Below are 22,477 nucleotides of genomic sequence, written 5' to 3'. Positions count from 1 at the left end.
GAAAGTTGGGTAACTCAGGGTATTGTGTGTATCTTAAAAAAAAGACATTTGGTATGACTCCAGGAATAGTGGGGCTTGATTTTAGAGTATGTCACCCCAGTTTGCTCAGCACTAATCTGCATGGTGTGCCACCAATGATCGTTTTAAGATCTAAGATATCCTTTGCTTGTTCTGCATCCAATTTAGGTCCTTTCCACTGAGAGTGATGCCACTGGCAGCGTATTGGTTGCTGTGGCTACCTACCTAAGAAGGTAAAGATGGCCATGCAGGAGGAACATGGACAGCAGAAAGCCCAGGAGCAGCAGCAGGCCAATAGGTAAAATGAGGAGCAACAAACTCAGGGAGATATTGCAGTTGCAGACCCCTCAAGATGGGTAGGATGTACAGAAGGCCCAGAGCTTTCTGGCCCTGAGTCAATTTTCTGGGAATGATCAGGTGCAGTGCTGATGCAAGCTGTTTATATCCTAGAACATGGTGACAGAACTGCACTGAATGCTAGAATAGGACATAAGGGCTGCAGGAGTGGGAAGCCATCCTCTCAGTGCAGTGCTGGACTTCTTTGTGACTGGCACCTTTTAGAGAGCATCATGACACCTGTTTCGGATATATCCGTTGTACTTTCAACATGGGGTTAGCTCAGTTGGCTGGATGACTGGTTTGCAATGCAGAGTGAAACCAACAGTATGGATTCAGTTCCTGCACCAGCTGAGCTTACCATGAAGTCCAGCTTTCTAAACCTTGCCCATGTCTAACTCAGCACCAGTTGTCTTTCTGTAATGAGGGTGCAGCCCCCTGGTTCTTTTGGACCACAGTTATTTTCCTTTACCCTCAAATATATCAGGACAGTAACCAATGCATTCTCTGCATGATTGCATGGGTTTAGTTTGATCCCCCAAGATAAAGTCAGTGCTGCAGTGCAGGTAGTCACATTTGGTAACATAGCTGGGTTCCCCAGGTGCAGGGTGCCATCGACTATACACCGAGAGAGCTGTAACATAATGCTGTGGAATTCATCATCAGTAAGGAGTTGTATTTGAATAGTGTTCAGGTGATGTGTGTTCACCATTACCACTTCTTGGATTTGTATGCTGTCTACCCTGGTAGCTGTCATGACGTGTACATTCTAGAACACTGTCATGTACCTGATACATTTGAGTGCCCAGGGGCTTACAAGACTGATTACTGGCGGCAAGGTCTACTTGGTGTGACGAAGGTTCATGACATGATTGTATAAATCTCTTACTGAAGTTTTTTGCCGCCAGTACCTTAAGCAGTGCATCGCATTCTTGAAGATGTGATTCTGCTGCTCAGACAGATCTAAGGTCTGTCCATTATAGTCCAGACAGAATGTGCCGCATCATCCTGGCTTGCTGTACCCTGCACAATTGGAACAGGCAATGTCCTGAATGCAGAGAACCTGGGGAATCGGGATCTGTTTTCAAGGTGGAGGACAAGGACATTGTGGGGAGGAAGACAAGGACATTGTGAGGAGAAAGCTGATGTTGTCCATGATACATGTAATAGGTGCGACAAGCCACAAAGAACCTCACTGACACTTGATTCCTATAAAAGAGTGCTAGGTGTAGGCACAATCGCTGACTGCAAACTTAGGACATGATGCCAAAGTCTGGTTTGCATTATAGAGGCAAAGTTCAGTCTCAGTGGCTTTGTTTATATTCCCTTTGCTTTCTGTAAATAAAAGTTTACATATCTCTGTGATCAGAGATAATGGGAACTGCAGATGCTGGAGAATCCAAGATAACAAAGTGTGAAGCTGGATGAACACAGCAGGCCAAGCAGCATCTCAGGAGCACAAAAGCTGACGTTTCGGTAGGGATAGAGTCCAGAGACAGAGAGAAAAAAGGGGAGCAGACAAATGTAATTTTGATAGTAAACCTGGTAAGGTGATTATGGAGATTAAGTAATGGAAAATGGGTTGGCTGTGCTGAAAACAACCATTGAGTCATCATACAGCATGGGAACAGGCCCTTTGGCCCAACTTGTTCATGCCAACCAGTTTTCCTAAACTGAACTAGTTTGGCCCATATCCTTCTAAACCTTTCCTTTCCATGTACCTTTCCAAATATCATTTAAATTTTGTAATTATACTCTCATTTACCACTTCCCCGGGCAGTTTATTCCATACATGCAGCACCCGCTGTGTGAAAAAAGTTGCCTCTCAGGTCCGTTTTAAATCTTTCTCCGCTCACTTAAACCTATGCCCTCTAGTTTTGGACTCCCCTACGCTGGGAAAAAGACCTTGGCAACTCACCTTAACTATGGCCCTCATGATTTTATAAACATCGATAAGGTCAGCCCCCCGCTAAAATCCTACAGTCCAGGGGAAAAATGTCCCAGCCTATCCAAGCTCTTCTAATGACTCAAACCTTCAAATCCCAGGAACATCCTTGTGAATCTTCTTAGTACCCTTTCTGTTTTAATAACATCCTTACCCTTCATAACAGGACCTTAGGTTGTGAGGAGTACATGACAGAGAGGGAAGGAGATGTTTATGCTCTGGAATTGTTAAACTTGATGTGGAATTCTGAAGCAAGTAAGCTTCCTAAATGTAAAATGAAATGTTTTTCCTCCAGCTTGGGTCAAATGTTGGCTAGGGAACACAGTGGTGTTTTAATGTGACAGCACACTAGAAGTGTGGGGTCATTTTTACAGACAGAACATAGGTCTACGTTTTGTCACTCCAGTGGCGAGGAGACTGCATTGTGAGCACCGAGTACTGTAGACTAGATTGAATAAATTGTAGGTGAAGCACTGCTTCATCTTGAAGGTGTGTCTGGGATCTTAGATAATGAGAAGGGAAGAAATAAACTGGCAAGTGTTGCACGTTATGTGATTGCTTGGGAAGGTAGCATGGGGGTTGTGAGGAAAGTCATAGGTCATAGAATAAAAGGGGCAGTAGTAATATGGATACAAATTTGGCTAAAGAATAATGGCTAATTGTTTTTTGGGTTGGAAGAATGTCTGTAATGGCGTTCCTCAAGGGTTGGTATTGGGACCCTTGTTTTACCTGATATACATAATTGATCTAGATCTAGGTATGCAGGGGATACGTTCAATGATTGTTCAATGCACAAAACTTGGAAGAATTGTAAAGCACGAGAAGGACTTCAAAATGAAATTGGCATGGTGGGCAGGTGAAGTTCAATGCTGAGAAGTGTGAGGTAATGCATTTTGATTTAAAAAACATGGAAATAAAGTATAAAATAAATATTATTCTAAAGGGTGCATGGGAATGAGAAGGTCTTGGTATATACACACATATCATTAAAGGTGGCACACCAAACAATGAGTTGGTAATAAAGCACACAGTATTCCATACTTCATAGATAGGGGCATAGAATACAAGAGCAGGAAGGTTATGCTGAACTTTTATAATACTGCTTAGACGTCAGCTGGGGTACTGCATGCACCATACTGTAGAAAGGATATGAATCCATTGGATAGAATGCAGAAGTGGCTATTGGAATGATTCCAAGGAGGAGACATTTCAGTTATGAGGTATAATTAGAAAAATTGGGACATGATTCCCTTGGACAGCAGAAGGCTAAGAGGAAATTTAATAGAAGTTTTCACAGTCATGAGGGTTCTGGACAGAGTGGATTGGGAGAAATTTGAGAGATTGAGAACTAGAGGGCACAGTTTTAAGGCATTTTGCAAAAGAAACGAATGCAAGGTGAGAAAAGGCTTTTCATACAGTGAGCTGTTAGGGTATGGAATTCGCTGCCTGGAAGTGTGTTGGGGGCAGGTTCCATTGAGGCATTCAAGAAGGCATTGGATATTTATTTAAATAGAAATGATGTGGCGGGTTATGGGGAGAAGTCAGGAAATTGGCACTAAGTTAAAATGCTCAGAGAGCCAGTGTAGATTCATTGGGTCAAATGGCCTCTTTCTGCACTGTAATACTTCAGTTGCTTCTGATCCAAATGTGAGGGAGGCTTTTGGCACTGAGTCTCTCCCAAATATGGGAGCAACATTCAAGTCTTGGACAGGCTTAGCAATTTATAGAGAATTAAGAGCTATTGAAGAGTGAACGAAAATCTTAGATACAGGAATCAGAGGCATCTGTTATAAATTAACAATGTTCTCAATACTAATTTTTCAGAGTACAATAAAGGCCATGCAGATAGTTATCTGAAACTTCATCTTGTATGACTGGTATACAAAACTTAATGCATTGCAGCGAAACAATTCCCCCTTTTATTACACTAGATAGAATTACATCCTGCAAATACCAGAAATTGACTAAAATCAGTCACAAGATTAAAGGTTTTTCATGATTGATTATTTTATTCAAAAACAAGTAAGAGAAGTGACCAATCTGATGCAGAGCTGATAGTTCTGGAGAGGGTAAGCTGAAAGAAGTCAATCATCAAGTCTTTCAGAAGGAAATAGGCACAATAATTCATTAATGAATGTCATCAATTAATTAAATCAACAGTTTAATTAAACCAAATTATTGGCAAGACCACTTGGATCACCAAAGCACAATTGTACTATTTTTGCATGTTCAAAACCTCTTTCAAGAATGGCCCAGTTTACCAGATAATCAATGAATGTCGCAGAAGTCACCGGTGTGTGCTAGTGCTTTTTCTTCCCTGTGGAGCTAGTCTGATCTCACTCTAAGTTTAGAATAATATTCATTAATACCTCTCCTCTTACAACCATTTAATTTCCTTTTAAAAAACTTATTAACTTTTCTTCAATAATAATATTAAGACAATTGACATATGATTTAGTTGTTCTACTTGCACTCCTTGAACCAGGGGTTGTGAGTTCAAAACACTGTAGATCTGAAAAGAGCCCAAAAATATTTGGAATGTGCAATAGGTCAGGCAGAGTTAATGTTTTAAGCTGATGACCTTTCACTAGAACATAAGGTTATCGACCTGAAATGTTAACTTGTATACAAGTTTGAGTGGCATCCCAGAGACTTATGAAGATATAGGTAGGCTGACATTCCACTGCTGTACTTAGGGACTACCAATCCTTAAATGAGTCTTATTAAATTGAGATCTCAGCTGGTCTCCTAGGTGGTTGTAAAGGATTACATGGTGCTATTTTAAAAAGGAGCAAGAGAGTTCTTCCCTGATGGCCTGACAAACTTTTATTACTCAATCAACATCACAAAAGCAAATTCTCAGGTTATTAACATATTGCTGTTTTGGGAACTTTCTGTGAGAAAATTGCCTGTCCCATTTCTATTACAAAACACACTTCAAATCTAGTTTACTGGCTCTAAAGTGCTTTGGGATATCCTGAGGTGATGAAAGACATTGTATAAATGCAAGTTTAATATTTGAAACAGATTGCCTGGCTATTATTAATTGATGTTTGTGGGACCTTTCTGCGTGCTGAGGAACTTTCTATGTGCAGAAATATCTGCCACATTTCCTGCATTACAACTCTGACTATAATTTGAAAGTATTTCATCGGTATTGAAATAATTTTGGATGACCCATGTTTGCGAAAGGCAATACCAACAATCTTGATGTAGAAAAGGAGGAAGACAGCAACATATGTTGCATAAATGATGACCTGAAACATTGGACTGTACTTTTGCTGAAGAGGTATGAAACTTGAGTCAGGAAATTTCCCATCTCAGCAGACCATATTGGTTTGAAGGGATTTCTTGCATCCAATCTTTAGTCCAGGTTAGAAGGCCCACATTGGTTCTCAGGGGTTTTGTTCCCGTTGTTTTAGAATTATCCCCTCTTTTTCCAGTCCTAGTTCGAGTACAAGAAGTCATTTTTTTAGAAAGCGCACACTTGCCAGTTCAATGAGTGTGTTTGAGATAACAAAGTGTGGAGCTGGATGAACACAGCAGGCCATGCAGCATCTTAGGAGCAGAAAAACTGACATTTCGGGCCTTCAGAAGGGTCTAGGCCTGAAACACCAGCTTTTCTGCCCCTAAGATGCTGCTTGCCCTGCTGTGTTCATCCAGCTCCACACTTTGTTATCTTGGATTCTCCAGCATCTGCAGTTCCTATTATCTCTGATACAATAAGTGTGTTTAACTGTTTATGTATGTGACGGTAAAAGACACAGAGATATAAGTATTTTGTAAGTTTTCAAAGGAAAAGGAAATAGTAATTATTTTACTTAACACTCAGTCTAAATAAAAATTGTCAAAAAGATTCTGCCTCTCATATATATATACAACTAAGTTACAACATTGGAGAATATGCTAAGTAATTTACAAGTCCAAAAAAAGTCAGTTGTATACAGAGATAGTAGGAACTGCAGATGCTGGACAATCTGAGATAACAAGGTGTAGAGGTGGATGAACACAGTAGGCCAAACAGCATCAGAGGAGCAGGAAGGCTGACATTTCGGGCCGAAGACCCTTCTTCAGAAATGGGGGAAGGGAAAGGGGTTCTGAAATAAATAAGGAGAGAGGGGGAGGCGGATAGAAAATGGATAGAGGAGAAGATGGGTGAAGAGGTGACAGACAGGTCAAAGAGGTGAGGATGGAGCCGGTAAAGGTGAGTGTAGGTGGAGAGTTAGGGAGGAGATAGGTCAGTCCAGGGAGGACGGACAAGTTGAGGGGGTGGGTGAGGTTAGTAGGTAGGAGATGGGGTTGGGACTTGAGGTGGGAGGAGGGGATAGGTGGGAGACAGGACAGGTTAGGGTGGCGGGGAAGAGTTTGGCTGGCTTTGGGATGGGGTAGGAGGAGGGGAGATTTTGAAGCTTGTGAAGTCCACATTGATACCATTAGGCTGCAGGGTTCCCAAGCAGAATATGAGGTGCTGTTCCTGCAACCTTCAGGTGGCATCGTTGTGACACTGCAGGAGGCCCAGGATGGACATGTCATCTGAGGACTGGGAGGGGGAGATGAAATGTCCCCTCCTCCTACCCTGTTCCTATCTCCCCACCTACACTCACCTTTACCAGCTCCATCCCCACCTGTTTGACCTGTCTGTCTCCGCTCTACTCATTTTCTCCTCTATCCATTTTCTATCCATCCCCCCCCTCCCTATTTATTTCAGAACCCCTTTCCCCTCCCCCATTTCTGAAGAAGGGTCTCGGCCCGAAACATCATTCTTCCTGCTCCTCTGATGCTGTTTGGCCTACTGTGTTCATCCAGCTCTACACCTTGTTATCTCAGTTGCCTACAGATTTGGTAGATTGATCCCTTGGATGGTTCCAGCTTGGGTTTTAAATTGTTTTCTGTATTTTACAACAGGACAGTTCAAAGAAGTTAATGGATGATTTCTGTTTGGTCTTCTGGAATTAGCAGCTGCTGCCCACAGTGGGTAGCTGGTTAAATAATAGGCAAGACCCAATCTTGCAGGACAGATGATGAGAGAAAGACAGTTCAAACAGAATTCTTCTTCTGCACTTTATTTTTCTGTTCTGACTGGCACAGGGAAAAATAGTTTCTTATGATGGGGCATGTGTTGACTCATCAGATTATCTCTTCTGATCAACTGACCAATTGCTCAAACATGATCATCGCAAGTTAATTCCATGTCCATGGTTTAGACGTGATCAGGTAAAGATTGGAATAGTTCCCTTCTTGGCCAGGGTGAAATGTCCAGAGTGATTGTGTCTGATGGCTTGTTCCACGTCAGGTTGAATATGTAGTTGCAGTCTGGATGTTTTGTGAATGGGTCAGGTGATAGGCCATTCACATTCATCTAAGGTGATTTGTCTCTGTTGGGTTCTTCTAGGCAATCTGACTATTTTAATTGTTTTAGAGTTTTAAAGGGAGATTTTTATAAATATTTACCTATCTTAGAAGCTGTTATTTAACTCATTCATTACGAAATGCTGCGGTTCAGCTTTTTTAAACAAAAGCCAACTTGTGGTTCAGCCTAACAAATAAAGGCATAGTTTTAGAATACCACAAAAGCTGCCATTCAGTGTTTTCTGTGTTTAGTTCAGATTTTCAGCATCTGCAATATTTTGCTTTTGTTTTTATTGATCATCTGAAATTGGGTAAGTTTGAGTAGACATTGAGTTGTATTCCATCCATACTTGCTTGAAGCATTCTTAACATAATTAATTAAACGCGAACAGCCAGATTCCAACTGCATATCCTGATGTAAGGTTACGAGGATAAAGCAGGAAAGTGGAGCTGAAGATTATCAGATCTGTCATAAACTTATTACATAGTGGAGCAGACTCAATGACTCAATGGCCTACTTCTGCTCCTACATCTTACGGTTTTAATTCCTGAAATACAGGAACAACGTAATGGGAGTAGGTCATTCAACCCCTTTGATCTTATTTGGAATTCAATTAAATCATGATCAATATGCATCTCGCCTCTATTTATCCCTAAGCTCATTATGCTTACTCAACAAAAATATCCTTTTAGTATATCATTAATCAAAATATTAGCAAATCAAAATCCCTTTTCCTTCTTCACTGATATATGTTCATCACTTTAAACTAGATGCTTCTACTCCACCAGAGATCTTAAAGAAATTTGAAACATCTTCAGAGAGCACAGTCAGTTCTGACCTAAAATGGCAACCAGGGTCCTATTTATATCACAACACCCTTCCTGCCATGTTAAAACTGTCTATTGCTTAAAACAAGTGGGTGTAGACATCTGGTGTAGACTCCTGTTGTTCTGTGTTATTTATGTTTGAAACATTATGATACATTACAATGTTATAAATATGATATATTTAGATTTAGGACACTCTTTTATGCCATTAAGTGAATCCTGCACCAAGAACGTGTGGAAGATGTTGAACCTAATTAAAATGTTCACTGCTGGACAGGAATACCATTAGCTGTGGAAGGATTTTTAAAAATCACAACCTTGACAATTCAGTGTATATTTCTGTATCCTTTTCATTCCGTTTGTGCTGGTTTAGTTCTTGCATTTTTTGTGATCCTCTATTTTTCTCCTCCATGGCTCTTTTTCAATGGTATATTAAGTTCTCAAAGACCATAATTCTAAAGATGATGATACTTCACATCCTGCCAGTTTTAGAGGAGGAGCTCAGGAAGAATTAAGTCTGATCTTGCAACTTCTGTCTTTTAAGGAGCTAACTATATCTAGAAGGATCACTCGACTCAAAATGTTAATGCTATTTTCTCTTCACAGATACAGCCAGACCTGCTGAGTTTCTTTAGCAATTTCTGTTTTTTATTTGTTAACCATGTCTACAGATCTATCTAGATGTGTCTGAAATTTATTTATTTATCTTATAGAAATATGGATTAGGATTTTGCATCAAGGTGTCGGGGTCAAATGTAGGCCCTCAACCATGAGCTATGTTGAAAACTGTCATCCATAAGACTTCTTGCTATACAAGCTGACAAAAATGAGGTGTCAACCTGGTGAAGCTACAAAACAGGACTACATGTATGCCAGCAGCGTAAGCAAAAAGTGATTGACAGAGCTAAGCAATTCTACAATTAACAGATCAGATATAAAAAATTGAAAGAAATGCGGATGCTGTAAATCAGGAACAAAAACAAAAGTTGCTGTAAAAGCTCAGGTCTGGTATTATCTGCAAAGAAAAAATTGGAGTTAACTTTTCAGATCCAGTGACCCTTCCTAGGAACAAATCAGATTTAACCTCTGTGGTGTTCTCACATCCAGTCTTGAATGGTGGTATGGACAATTAAACAGCTCAATGGAGTTGGAGGCACCACAAATATTCCATTGTCAATAATGGGGGAGCCCAGCAAATTGGTGCAAAAGATAAGGCTGAAGCATTTAGAACAATCTTCAGTGTTTAAGTGGATGATTCATCTCAGCATCCACCAGAGGTCTCCAGCACCACAGATGCTAGCCGATTTGATTAACTCCTTGAGATACCAAGAAAGGGTTGGAGGCACTGGATATTGCAAAGGCTATAGGCCCTGAAAACACTCTGCGAATAGTACTTGTTGTACCCTTATCCAAGCTGTTCCAGTGCACCTACAAAACTGACATCTACCTAACAGTGTGGAAAATTGCCCAGGTCTGCTCTGTACACTAAAAGGAGAACAAATCCAACCAGGCCAATTACTGCCCCATCAGTTTATTCTCGATCATCAGTAAAGTGATGGAAGACGTCATCAACAGTGCTATCAAACAGCACCTGCTCAGCGATAACCTGCTCAATGGTGCCCAGTTTGGGTTTCACCAGGGCCACTGAGCTCCTGACCTCATAACAGTCTGAATTCAAACATGACAAAAGAGCTGAATTCCAGAAGTGAGGTGACAGTGACCACCCTTGACATCAAGGCCAAATTTGAATAAATGTGCGAGAAAGGAAGCCTTGCAAAAGCAGAATCAATGGGAATCAGAAGGAAACATTTCAGTTGATTGAACTCAAACTGGAACAAAGGAAAATGGTTGCAGTTGTTCATCATCTCAGCACCAAGACATATGTGCAGGAGTTCCTCAGGGTAGTATCCTAGGCCCAATCATCTTCAGCTGCTTCATCAATTACCTTCCTTCCATTATAAAGTCAGAAATAGGAATATTCGCATGTAATTGCACAACGTTCAGCACCATTTGTGACTCCTCAGATACTGAAGTAGACCAGGTGCGTAAGAAGCAAGATCTGGAAAATATGGGTTGAAAAGTAGCAGGCAAATTTGATAAATGCGTACAAGAGACTCTAACCATCAGCTCTTGACATTCAAATCTATTTCCATAATTGAATACCCCAATATCAACATCCTGGGGGTAACCCCCATTGACCAGAAAGTGAATAGATTAGCCATATACATACAGTGGCTTCTACAGCAGGTCAGAGGCTAGGAATCCTGTATCAAGTAACTCACATCCTGACTCTTCTAAGCTTGACCACCATCTACAAGACACAAGTCAAGAGAGTGTGTTGGAATACCCCCCACTTGCCTGGATGATTGCAGCTCCAAAAGCATTTAAGATGCTTGACACTATCCAGAACAAAGCAACCTTGATTGGCACCACATCCATAAATAATTATTCCCTCCACCACACTCTGTAGTATCAAAGTGTACCATCTACAAGATACACTGAAAAAATTCATCAAAGACCACATTCCAACCCCTCAGCACTATCGTCTAGAAAGGCAAGGGCAGCAGATACATGGAAACATCAGCATTTGCAAGTTCCCCTCCAATCCATTCATCATCCTGATTTGAAACTATTTCAATGATGCAGGGTGAAAATCCTGGAATTCTCGCTTTGTGGGGTAATTGACAGCACATTGACGGTTTAAGAAGGTAGCTCACCACTGTGTTCTCAAGGGCAACTAGGGATTGACCACCAGCCAACAAAAGTCCACATATCTTGAGTGAATAAGGAAAGAACAGACAATATCTCAAATATTTCCCAATGCATTATGCTTTGGGGCATTTAGGAACTATGGAAGGTCAGTTATTTAGTAAAAGAATAAAACTTTCTCTACCCCTTTGCAGGGACTAACAGGAAGATAGGGCATGTGGCTTTGTTGGATAGTGGAATTTTCAATGGAGTTGGAAGCTGTGAAAAGCAAGCACATGGCTGTGGAAACTAGTCACATCAACTGGGAGTGACACAGGAAAAGAGGGGATAGCACTCTATAAATGTGCAGATGGTGTGTACCCACTTACAATACATCTTAGCGATGAATTCTTGCCATTCTCATAGGAGCCATGATGCATTCATCCTTCAACAGTCAGCTGCACTCAGTTTCTTTGTGCCTCTATAGAGAGCAAGATGCCATCTCATTGGATATACCCATGGCTTCTGACACATTTCTGCTAATTGACTAGTTACACAGCAGATGTATAAGGACAGCCATGGAGCCACAAAATATCACGGAGCAGACAGTCACCCTGATGAATCTGTTTTGACTGTTCATGTGAAGTCCTAACATACATACCAAAGCAGGTTTCAATGTTTGCATTTGTCTGTTATGTCCTCCATAACATTACCACCATGAGGGTGCAGTCATTGCCTCCAGAAGTTACAGGCCACCTCAGGAGGAGAAGGAAGGGGCAGTTCTTGTACACATTTGGATGCTTTGATTCTGCACAGGCTGTCAAACAGCTTCTTATTAGCGATAATGGGAACTGCAGATGCTGGAGATTCCAAGATAATAAAATGTGAGGCTGGATGAACACAGCAGGCCAAGCAGCATCTCAGGAGCACAAAAGCTGACGTTTCGGGCCTAGACCCTTCATCAGAGAGGGGGATGGGGGGAGGGAACTGGAATAAATAGGGAGAGAGGGGGAGGCGGACCGAAGATGGAGAGTAAAGAAGATAGGTGGAGAGGGTGTAGGTGGGGAGGTAGGGAGGGGATAGGTCAGTCCAGGGAAGACGGACAGGTCAAGGAGGTGGGATGAGGTTAGTAGGTAGCTGGGGGTGCGGCTTGGGGTGGGAGGAAGGGATGGGTGAGAGGAAGAACCGGTTCGGGAGGCAGAGACAGGTTGGACTGGTTTTGGGATGCAGTGGGTGGGGGGGAAGAGCTGGGCTGGTTGTGTGGTGCAGTGGGGGGAGGGGATGAACTGGGCTGGTTGAGGGATGCAGTGGGGGAAGGGGAGATTTTGAAACTGGTGAAGTCCACATTGATACCATATGGCTGCAGGGTTCCCAGGCGGAATATGAGTTGCTGTTCCTGCAACCTTCGGGTGGCATCATTGTGGCAGTGCAGGAGGCCCATGATGGACAGTCCTCCTGCACTGCCACAATGATGCCACCCGAAGGTTGCAGGAACAGCAACTCATATTCCGCCTGGGAACCCTGCAGCCATATGGTATCAATGTGGACTTCACCAGTTTCAAAATCTCCCCTTCCCCCACTGCATCCCTCAACCAGCCCAGTTCATCCCCTCCCCCCACTGCACCACACAACCAGCCCAGCTCTTCCCCCCCACCCACTGCATCCCAAAACCAGTCCAACCTGTCTCTGCCTCCCGAACCGGTTCTTCCTCTCACCCATCCCTTCCTCCCACCCCAAGCCGCACCCCCAGCTACCTACTAACCTCATCCCACCTCCTTGACCTGTCCGTCTTCCCTGGACTGACCTATCCCCTCCCTACCTCCCCACCTACACCCTCTCCACCTATCTTCTTTACTCTCCATCTTCGGTCCGCCTCCCCCTCTCTCCCTATTTATTCCAGTTCCCTCCCCCCATCCCCCTCTCTGATGAAGGGTCTAGGCCCGAAACGTCAGCTTTTGTGCTCCTGAGATGCTGCTTGGCCTGCTGTGTTCATCCAGCCTCACATTTTATTATCTTAGCTTCTTATTAGCGTCCACTTTCAATTAAACTATTTCTCTTGACCACCGTGGATCCACCATTCCCCACCATTACATCCAGCTAAGAAGGCCCATCACAACATCCGCTTGGCCACCATGCATCATTAAAAGCTGTTTACAAAAGCTTTTTAATTGACATTTTTATCCATAACTCGTCCAATTATTAAAAATGGAATGGACTGTTCACCATGTTCTGTAAATGCCTGGTTTGCTTGTTGCAGGGCTGCTATTAATGCTACCCTGTAGCAGCATAGCTGGTACAGAATTACTGACTTTTATGGAGGGAAACTGCGGATAGCCTCGCCATCTCCATTGGACAATGTGAGGACCTAGCTTTAGGCAACGCCCTGGTAAGGGTTGCAGCAGAAGGGATGGCTAGCTAAGAGACAATAACAAGGCCATGAATGGCATGGCACTAAGAGAAGAATGCTGGTAATCAGAGAGAGAGAGAGCAACTCAATGTTCACGTTCCATAGTGCCATTTGTAATCCCACATGATGGCACCTCAGCAAACTGTTGGTTAGCAGGTTGCTGGACAGCAATCAGAGACAGCTGCACCCCCTTGAGCACTGGATTTGTTGCTTTATGCAGTGTTTTAAGTCTGTAGGAATCACATGACCTCCGTTTGAGCTTCCACTGCAGCCCTGACACATCAGCACCAACCTGCATACAGGCAGATTGGCTGTGACTGCCCTTTAAAATATTTCTTTTAGTAATGAATCATCCTGCATAATGCAAAGATGCCTTCTTTGTCTCCTTGTACAAGCAGAAGGGAGCTCATCAAACTTGTGACAATCAATAAAAAAATCATAGCAAAAATACAGGTAAATGATTTAGATCTAATCTCCATGACAGTTACAATGTGATCACGGTTGGGAAATAAAATATCTCAGGACACATAATATTTCAAAAAGATAAACAGGATGTCAATGGAGTAGGGGTAGACTTCATAGTAAATGTTAACATAAGAACATTAATCAGAAAGTATGTGCTTGACAGAACAATATCTTAAATTAAGTATTGCAGCAGAGTTAATTAGTAATTTTAAAGTAAAAGGAAATAGTGATCTGAACAACACTGAATTCCATTTAAGTCTGAAAGAGACCTATTGTGATTACATCCAAGAAATTTAAACATGAATAAAGCCAAATACATAGGTACGGAGGAGAACTGGCCCAGGTTAATTGGGCAAATAGATTAGGAGTTATGATTGCAAACGAACTGTGGGAATCATCTAAAGAAACAATCCAAAATTTTCAACAAAAATACATTCCATTGAAAATCAAAAACTCAGCAAGACAGACCCATCTGTGGCTAACTCAGGAGATTAATGGATACAGAGTTTAACAAAAAAATTTAAAAGATTCGACTTACAATGTTCTAAAAAAAATTGCAAATCTGAGGGTTGGACATGTTTTAGAAATCAGGAAATGGCTACCAAAAAGGTGATAAGGACAAATATAGAATATGAAATTAATTAGCCAAAATATGAAAAAACTAATTCAAAGGTCTTTTATAAGTACTTAAAAGGAAGAAAGATGTGAAAGTCTCTTAAAAGCATTGTCAGTAGAAATTATCATGAGGAATGATGAAATGTCTGGTATTGAATAAATATTTTTGTGTTTGTCTTCACAGTGACATTACTGCTATTCCAGTGACATTACTACTATACTATTACCTCCCCACATTTTCCCCTTCCTTGCCATCCTATTTTGATTTTATGAATGTTTGCATGTTGGAGATGAAAACACTATCCACAATTATCAAGCTTGAAGACAATGAACTGAGATATGGAAAATAATCTTGTATTTCAAGAAGCTGCTTTTGGCAGAGTGGCAGTGAAACAAAGGATGCCTTACTGAACACAGGCTAGGAACTCTCTTTCTTTCTATGTCAGGAAAAAATAGTTTGTAGTGACTATACAGGTGTTCCCTCATTTATGAACGTCCAACTCACAAACACAATTCCATACAGAAATGTAATTTTAACGACCCAACATATGTGCATTTTCTGTATGTATGAACAACTGCTTTACATTGCCTTGCATTGTGTTCGGACTTGTGTATGAATCAATTTGTGAACGACTTCAGAAGAGTACCTGTTTGCAACCTGGGGACTGCCTGTACAGATTTAAAAGAAACATCAGGACTAAGAGAACTGAAGGGATAACCGCAATATTGGCTATTACTGATGGATCAAAACACTTATTAAACAATTGTAAACACAGGTCATAACCTTATTCTCAAGGACATCCAAAAGATTCTTATCTATATATTCTTTTAACTTCTTTTTGAAGTGGATTCTATCCCCTTTTAATTTTGTACTTGTGTGTGACTGCCCAAAGGCTGTTATCTTTCTCAGGGTTAACAAGTAATAAACTTTCTCTTTTGTTACTCGGGAAGACCTATGATTGTGTCCTTACTCCTACAATAGAAACAACGTAATTATGTTTTAGTCAGAGACGTACCATCTTGTGGTAAAAAGAAGTAACACTTTGTTGTGGCCAGCTAGGAAGATTGAAAAGAAGGGAGACCATTCATCCAATCTCACCTAGTCGTAACAAATCCCAATATAATTTCAGCAGCAATTTTTTAAATTAGTTTTAAAATGTAGATTACTTATTCTTATTTACTTACTGGAATTTAAAACATAACATTTCACATACTGCTTTCACATGCTTGCACACACATGAAGATTGGTTATAAAGGTCTTTTCCCCCAAAGGTAGAGTAGTCCCAGAATAGATCTAAGGTGAGAGGAGAAAGATTTATAAGGGACCTGACAGGTACCTTTTTCAGACACAGGATAGTGCTTTTTTTGTAATAAGTTGCCAGAGGAAGTGGTAGAGTCAGGTATAGTTACAACATTTAGAAGACATTTGGGCAGGTACATGGATAGGAAAGTTTTAGAGGGAAATGGGCTAAACACAAAAAAAAGGAACTAATTCAGTTTAGGAAACCTGGTGGGAATGGATGAGTTGAACCAATGTCTGTCTCCGTGCTTTATGACTCCATGATTGTATCGAATTTTTGTATCTTAATTATGTCAGATATGATTTTACAGCCTCCCATGTCCTTTGTGGCAGGCCTGTAGTTACAAGGATGAATTTGCTGGTTTGAAGTGTGAAGCAAGGATATTGTGAAGGATTCTCAATAGGCTGTGAAAATTTTCTGTAGTCAGTTTTCTAAGAGTTTGGTTCTTATGTGAAATTAAAGTTGGAACAGATTTGGGGGAAATCCTCTCTGTTGGATTGTTACAACTCATAGGGGTAATGCACTATAAATTGCCCCCCCACCCCCATTCCTGGACTTGTCACAATAAGTAAAGATTTTATTAAGTATGCAAAGTTCCTCAATTACCTGACTTTCACGACCAGATTGATAGAAAGCATGGAGCAGGTTTCCGAACTGAGGAAGAATTACTGTTTAATACAACTAGAGCCTGTAATAAGGCTCTAGTTTCAGGTAAACAGATATAAACTGTAAATGCATAACACTACTAATTAAAACTCCAGTTACCTTATAGACTTCCCCTAACACACACATAAACAGACAAACAGAGAAAATAGATTATAGGGTAGCAGGGCATAACTGGAAAGACAATTCGGTAGGCTTTATTCCCAGGTCTGTTGTTGAGATGATCCTTATGAATTGTTTTCTGGTCAGCACCTTGCTTCAACTTTCTCTGGATGCTTCCATTGGTTGGCAGGTGACACAAGGTGACCTCTTCACATATAAAATGTTTCTGACTTGTCAGTTAAAAGTCACAACTTACAATATGTATTGCAGAAAAGATACTTGTACATACAATAACCAACTTCTTGTTGCAAATATAATTTGCATCTGTACACACTCCTTGGCGCCAAATTGTCTTCAGCTCAAGTTTCAATGACTGTTTATTCAAACAGTTGTTTACGTGTTCCTGGTATTGATATCTAGTTACTTTCAAAACATATAGCCAGCTTTTCAAACACTCATTTTAAAAGATCTCTGTCTCAATGTAGCCCACAGTTTTCTAAAAAATATAAAGCATAAAGACATGATCCTTAACTGCATCCATAAAATATGAAAAGTCATCCAAATGCATCATGTAATTATGAACTTCAGCTGCCACTTGATTCATATGCCCCTGGAGTGTAGCTGTGGTGAAATTTAACCCAAGTAGCATCCCATTTGGTGTAATGAAAGAGATATTTACTTATCATGATGTTAACTGGCACTTGCCAGCACCCTTCAATAGATCAATCTTGGAAAGGAATGAGGCAATGCCAATCGTATCATTTGTAGTCTAGCAACCATGGAATACAGTACAAATCTGTTTTGATGACCATATTCATCTTTCTTTATTTATACAAAGTTTATGTGATGCACCTGGGTTAGGAACTAACACATTTGGTGAACTTCAGTTGCATGAACTGAATCTGTTTCCACTTGAGCTTGTTTTTGTGAGCTCAACCAATAAGGATGTTGTTTTATCAGCCATGACTCTCATGTAGCTACATCATGACTAGTTAATGCAGTACATCCAGGTGCATCTCTACAGACTACTCACATTTTCACAGAAGTCTCAAGATCCTCCACACACACACCTTTCTCAAGATCCTCCTGTTGTCCTTTCTCCAAATATGAGAACACAATATTTAACTATTTAATTTTTATTGTTAGCTAGTTGGATTGTCGGAGGCTCACTTTGAACTATAGACATTTCCTTCTACCTCATTCTTGTTATCTTCCACTACTCATATCACCTGATACATTGTTACTTCTTATACTGCTCCCTAATAATAATTTCTGATTATGTTTACATGAGTTAACTAATTCCTCTTCTTGTAATCAGGATTATTTATCGGATAAGTTAATTGGCTAACACTACTAACTACTTTTCAGCATGTTTGTGTGACACAACTAATTCTTCTTCCTACAATCAGGAGTATTTATCAGATAAGTTAACTGACTAACCCTTTTAACTATTTTATGTGTATCACCAAATTTCACCTTGCAGTGACAACAATACCAATACTTCATCTCTCACTTGAAACATTCTAGTTGCTGAATGGTTATCTGCTCATTCTTACATTTTTGCCTGTGGGACTTTTAAGTGTTCCTGTGCTACCCCACATGTTCCTTTGAGTTTTTCTAGAAACATTGCAATGTAATGCACCATTGAGAATGAGTCTTTTTCATTCAAGAATTTATCACCAATCAATTTTAGTAGGACTCTAATCTCATGACCATAAATCAATTCAGATGGGCTAAGTCTAGTAGCTTCATTTACAGAATCTCTGGTAGCAAACAACAAGAAATCTAATCATTTATCCCATCTGTGGGTATTCACAACAGGATGCCTTAATGATCGGTTTGAGAGTCTGACGGTACCTCTACAAAGCTCCTTGATTTTGTGGATGATACATCGTTGACTTCAATTGTTTTATACCCAAATTGCTAATATTTTTGTGGAAAACTTCAGACATGAAGTTAGGACACTTAACAGACTTACCTCAATTGGTAGTCCAGAACAAGTAAAAAATTAGATTAGCTTTACCACCACTATACCACCTGCAGTTGTCTTTAAAAGAATAATCTCTGGGAATTGTGTTATCATATCCAATGTACTGAAATCATGCTTTAATTTTCAATAAAGGTCCTACACAATTTGCTAACACTCAACTAAATGGTTCTTCAAAAACTGATATAGGTGTCAAAAGTCTCATTATGTGTTGAGATTTTCCTACCGTCTGATATATTTTACAGAACTGCCTTACATATTTAAAAAGTCCTGGCCATGTAAAATACCTTTATATCAATACCTATGTTTTCCATATTCCTATATGTCCAGATATTTGTAATATCTCCTTACAATAACTGGACAGCACCACTATTTAATGAACAATTGTCCACTCTTCATCCCCAAGTGTGCGAGAATGACACCACTTTATTATCATAACTCCAATTTTAATACAATAACAACCAGGAATACTCTCAGCATCAGCTTCAGCGTGAGCTTCTGCACTATCTTACGTAACTCTGGATCTGCTTCCTTTATTTCACTTCATGGAGTAATGCCAAATACCTCTTCGGAACTATCCTCATTCTTAAAGAGAATTTCAGCTACACTAACATCTGGTTGTGGTATTGGTGTGACCTCTGATGATGGACTTTGTTTAGCAATTTCTCTGGTCACTACACACAACAGAAAAACACACCAAACCTGCTCCTGCAGCTGTTCAATCTCTTTAGCCATAACCAAACTTTCTGTGATCTTAAGTGAAGCTATCACTTTCACTCCTGCTAAATCCTTCCTCAGAAGCAGATCAACTAGATTCACAGGTAATTTCTGAACTAACTCAAAGACCTCTAGTCCACACTCCAATTGGATTTTGAATAATAGAATTGGGATATACTGACTACCTGTCCTGTTGACTTTGGCTGCTGATGCACTCTCTGTGGGGAAAGACTAAATTCCTCTTTACCAAGAAAGTTTGAATAGATCTTGTATATCTTCATATAGTTATGGGTTATCTTCTCTTTAAATAAAAATGCTTTAATTGCCTGACTTTCTTTATTGGACTCATTCTTACAAATTCCAATAAATCCCCTGAGTAACACTCAGGGAGGTGGGCAGAGGGGGTGGGGTTGCCTTGTTAGTTAAAAATGGAATTAAATCTACGGCACTAAATGACATAGGGTCAGAAGATGTGGAGTCTGTGTGGGTGGAATTGTGGAACCACAAAGGCAAAAAAACTATAATGGGAGTTATGTACAGACCTCCTAACAGTGATCAGGACCAGGGGCGCAAGATGCACCGAGAAATAAATAGGGCATGTCAGAAAGGCAAGGTCACGGTGATCATGGGGGACTTCAATATGCAGGTGGATTAGGTGAATAATGTTGCTGGTGGATCCAAAGAAAGAGAATTCATGGAATGTTTGTAGGATGGCTTCTTGGAGCAGCTTGTGATGGCGCCCACAAGGGAGCAGGCTATTCTGGACTTAGTGCTATGTAATGAGCCAGACTTTATAAAAGACCTTAAAGTAAGGGAACACTTAGGAGGCAGCGATCATAATATGGTAGAGTTCGGTCTGCAGTTTGAAAGAGAGAAGGCAAAATCGGATGTAATGCTGTTACAGTTAAATAAAGGTAATTACAGGTGCATGAGAGAGGAATTGACAAAAATCAACTGGAAGCAGAGCCGAGCGGGGAAGACAGTAGACCAACAATGGCAGGAGTTTCTGGGTGTAATTGAGGACACAGTACATAGGTTCATCCCAAAGAAAAGAAAGATTATCCGGTGTGGGATTAGACAGCCATGACTGACAAAGGAAGTCAGGAAATATATCAAAGAAAAAGAGACAGCCTATAAAGTGGCCAAGAGCACTGGGAAATCAGAAGATTGGGAAGGCTACAAACACAGACAGAGGATAACAAAGAGAGCAATAAGGAAGGAGAAGATCAAATATGAAGGTAGGCTCGCTAGTAATATTAGAAATGATAGTAAGAGCTTCTTTCAATACGTAAGAAACAAACGAGAGGCAAAAGTAGATATTGGGCCGCTCCAAATTGATGCTGGAAGGCTAGTGATGGGAGATAAGGAAATAGCTGAAGAACTTAATAAGTACTTTGCCTCAGTCTTCACAGTGGAAGACATGAGTAGTATGCCAACAATTAGGGAGGGCCAGGGGACAGAGTTGAGTATGGTAGGCATTACAAAACAGAAAGTGTTAGAAAAGCTAAAGGGTCTAAAAATTGATAAATCTCCTGGCCGTGATGGGTTACATCCGAGAGTTCTGAGGGAGGTGGCTGAGGAAATAGCGAAGGCTTTGGTCGTGATCATTCAAAAGTCACTGGCATCAGGGAAAGTCCCAGATGATTGGAAAATTACTGTTGTCACTCCCTTGTTTAAGAAGGGATCAAGGCAAAAGATGGAAAATTATAGGCCGATTAGCCTAATCTCAGTTGTTGGTAAAATTCTAGAATCCATTGTCAAGGATGAGATTTCTAAATTCCTGGAAGTGCACGGTCAGATTAAAACAAGTCAGCATGGTTTTAGTAAGGTGAGGTCGTGCTTGACAAACCTGTTAGAATTCTTTGAAGGGGTAACAAGTATGTTAGACCAGGGAAACCCAGTAGATGTTGTCTATCTAGACTTCCAAAAGGCCTTTGATATAGTGCCTCACGGGAGGCTGCTGAGCAAGGTGAGGGCCCATGGTGTTCGAGGTGAGCTACTGGTTTGGATTGAGGATTGGCTGTCTGACAGGAGGCAGAGAGTTGGGATAAAAGGCTCTTTTTCGGAATGGCAACCGGTGACGAGTGGTGTCCTGCAGGGTTCAGTGTTGGGGCCACAGCTGTTCACTTTATATATTAATGATCCAGATGAAGGGACTGGGGGCATTCTGGTGATGTTTGCTGATGATACGAAGATAGGTGGACAGGCAGGTAGTACTGAGGAGCTGGGGAAGCTGCAGAAAGATTTAGACTGTTTAGGAGAGTGGTCCAAGAAATGGCTGATGAAATTCAATGCGAGTAAATGTGAGGTTTTGCACTTTGGAAAACAGAATACAGGCATGGACTATTTTCTAAATGGTGAGAAAATTCGCAAATCAGAAGTGCAAAGGGATCTGGGAGTGTTGGGCCAGGATTCTCTAAAGGTTAACTTGCAGGTAGAGTCTGTAATTAAGAAAGTGAATGTAATGTTGTCATTTATCTCAAGAGGGTTGGAATATAAAAGCAGCAATGTGTTTCTGAGGCTTTATAAGGCTCTAGTTAGGCCCCATTTAGAATACTGTGTCCCATTTTGGGCCCCACACCTCAGGAAGGGTATACTAGCCCTGGAGCGTGTCCAGCGGAGATTCACACGGATGAACCCTGGAATGGTAGGTTTAATGTATGATGAACGGCTAAGGATCCTGGGATTGTACTCATTAGAGTTTAGAAGGTTGAGGGGAGATCTAATAGAAACGTACAAGATAATGTATGGTTTAGAAGGGGTGGACGCTAGGAAGTTGTTTCTGTTAGGCAGGGAGACTAGGACCTGTGGGCACAGCCTTAAAATTAGAGGGGGTAAATTTAAAACTGAAATGAGATTACATATCTTCAGCCAGAGAGTGGTGGGCTTGTGGAATCATTGCCGCAGAGTGCAGCGGAGGCCGGGAGGTTGGATACCTTCAAGGCAGAGATTGACAAATTCTTGATCTCAAAAGGAATCAAGGGCTATGGGGAGAGTGCAGGGAAGTGGTGTTGAAATGCCCATCAGCCATGATTTAAGCGGCGGAGTGGACTTGA

General features: G+C 40.9%; 1 long non-coding RNA gene across 1 annotated transcript in view; it reads left to right on the top strand.

The window, feature by feature from the left end:
- LOC125452294 (uncharacterized) overlaps positions 1-15,557 on the top strand; it is a 56,831-nt gene extending 41,274 nt beyond the window's left edge. The window contains exon 3 of the long non-coding RNA XR_007247523.2: positions 14,836-15,557. This is a non-coding gene — a long non-coding RNA (uncharacterized LOC125452294). The remainder of the gene's footprint in view (positions 1-14,835) is intronic.
- The last annotated feature ends 6,920 nt before the right edge of the window (positions 15,558-22,477 follow it).

Source organism: Stegostoma tigrinum, chromosome 4 (genome assembly GCF_030684315.1).
Source record: "Stegostoma tigrinum isolate sSteTig4 chromosome 4, sSteTig4.hap1, whole genome shotgun sequence".
Lineage (NCBI taxonomy): Eukaryota > Metazoa > Chordata > Chondrichthyes > Orectolobiformes > Stegostomatidae > Stegostoma > Stegostoma tigrinum.
The sequence above is the reverse complement of the archived record's forward strand: the minus strand, read 5'-3'. Positions and strand labels throughout refer to the sequence as shown.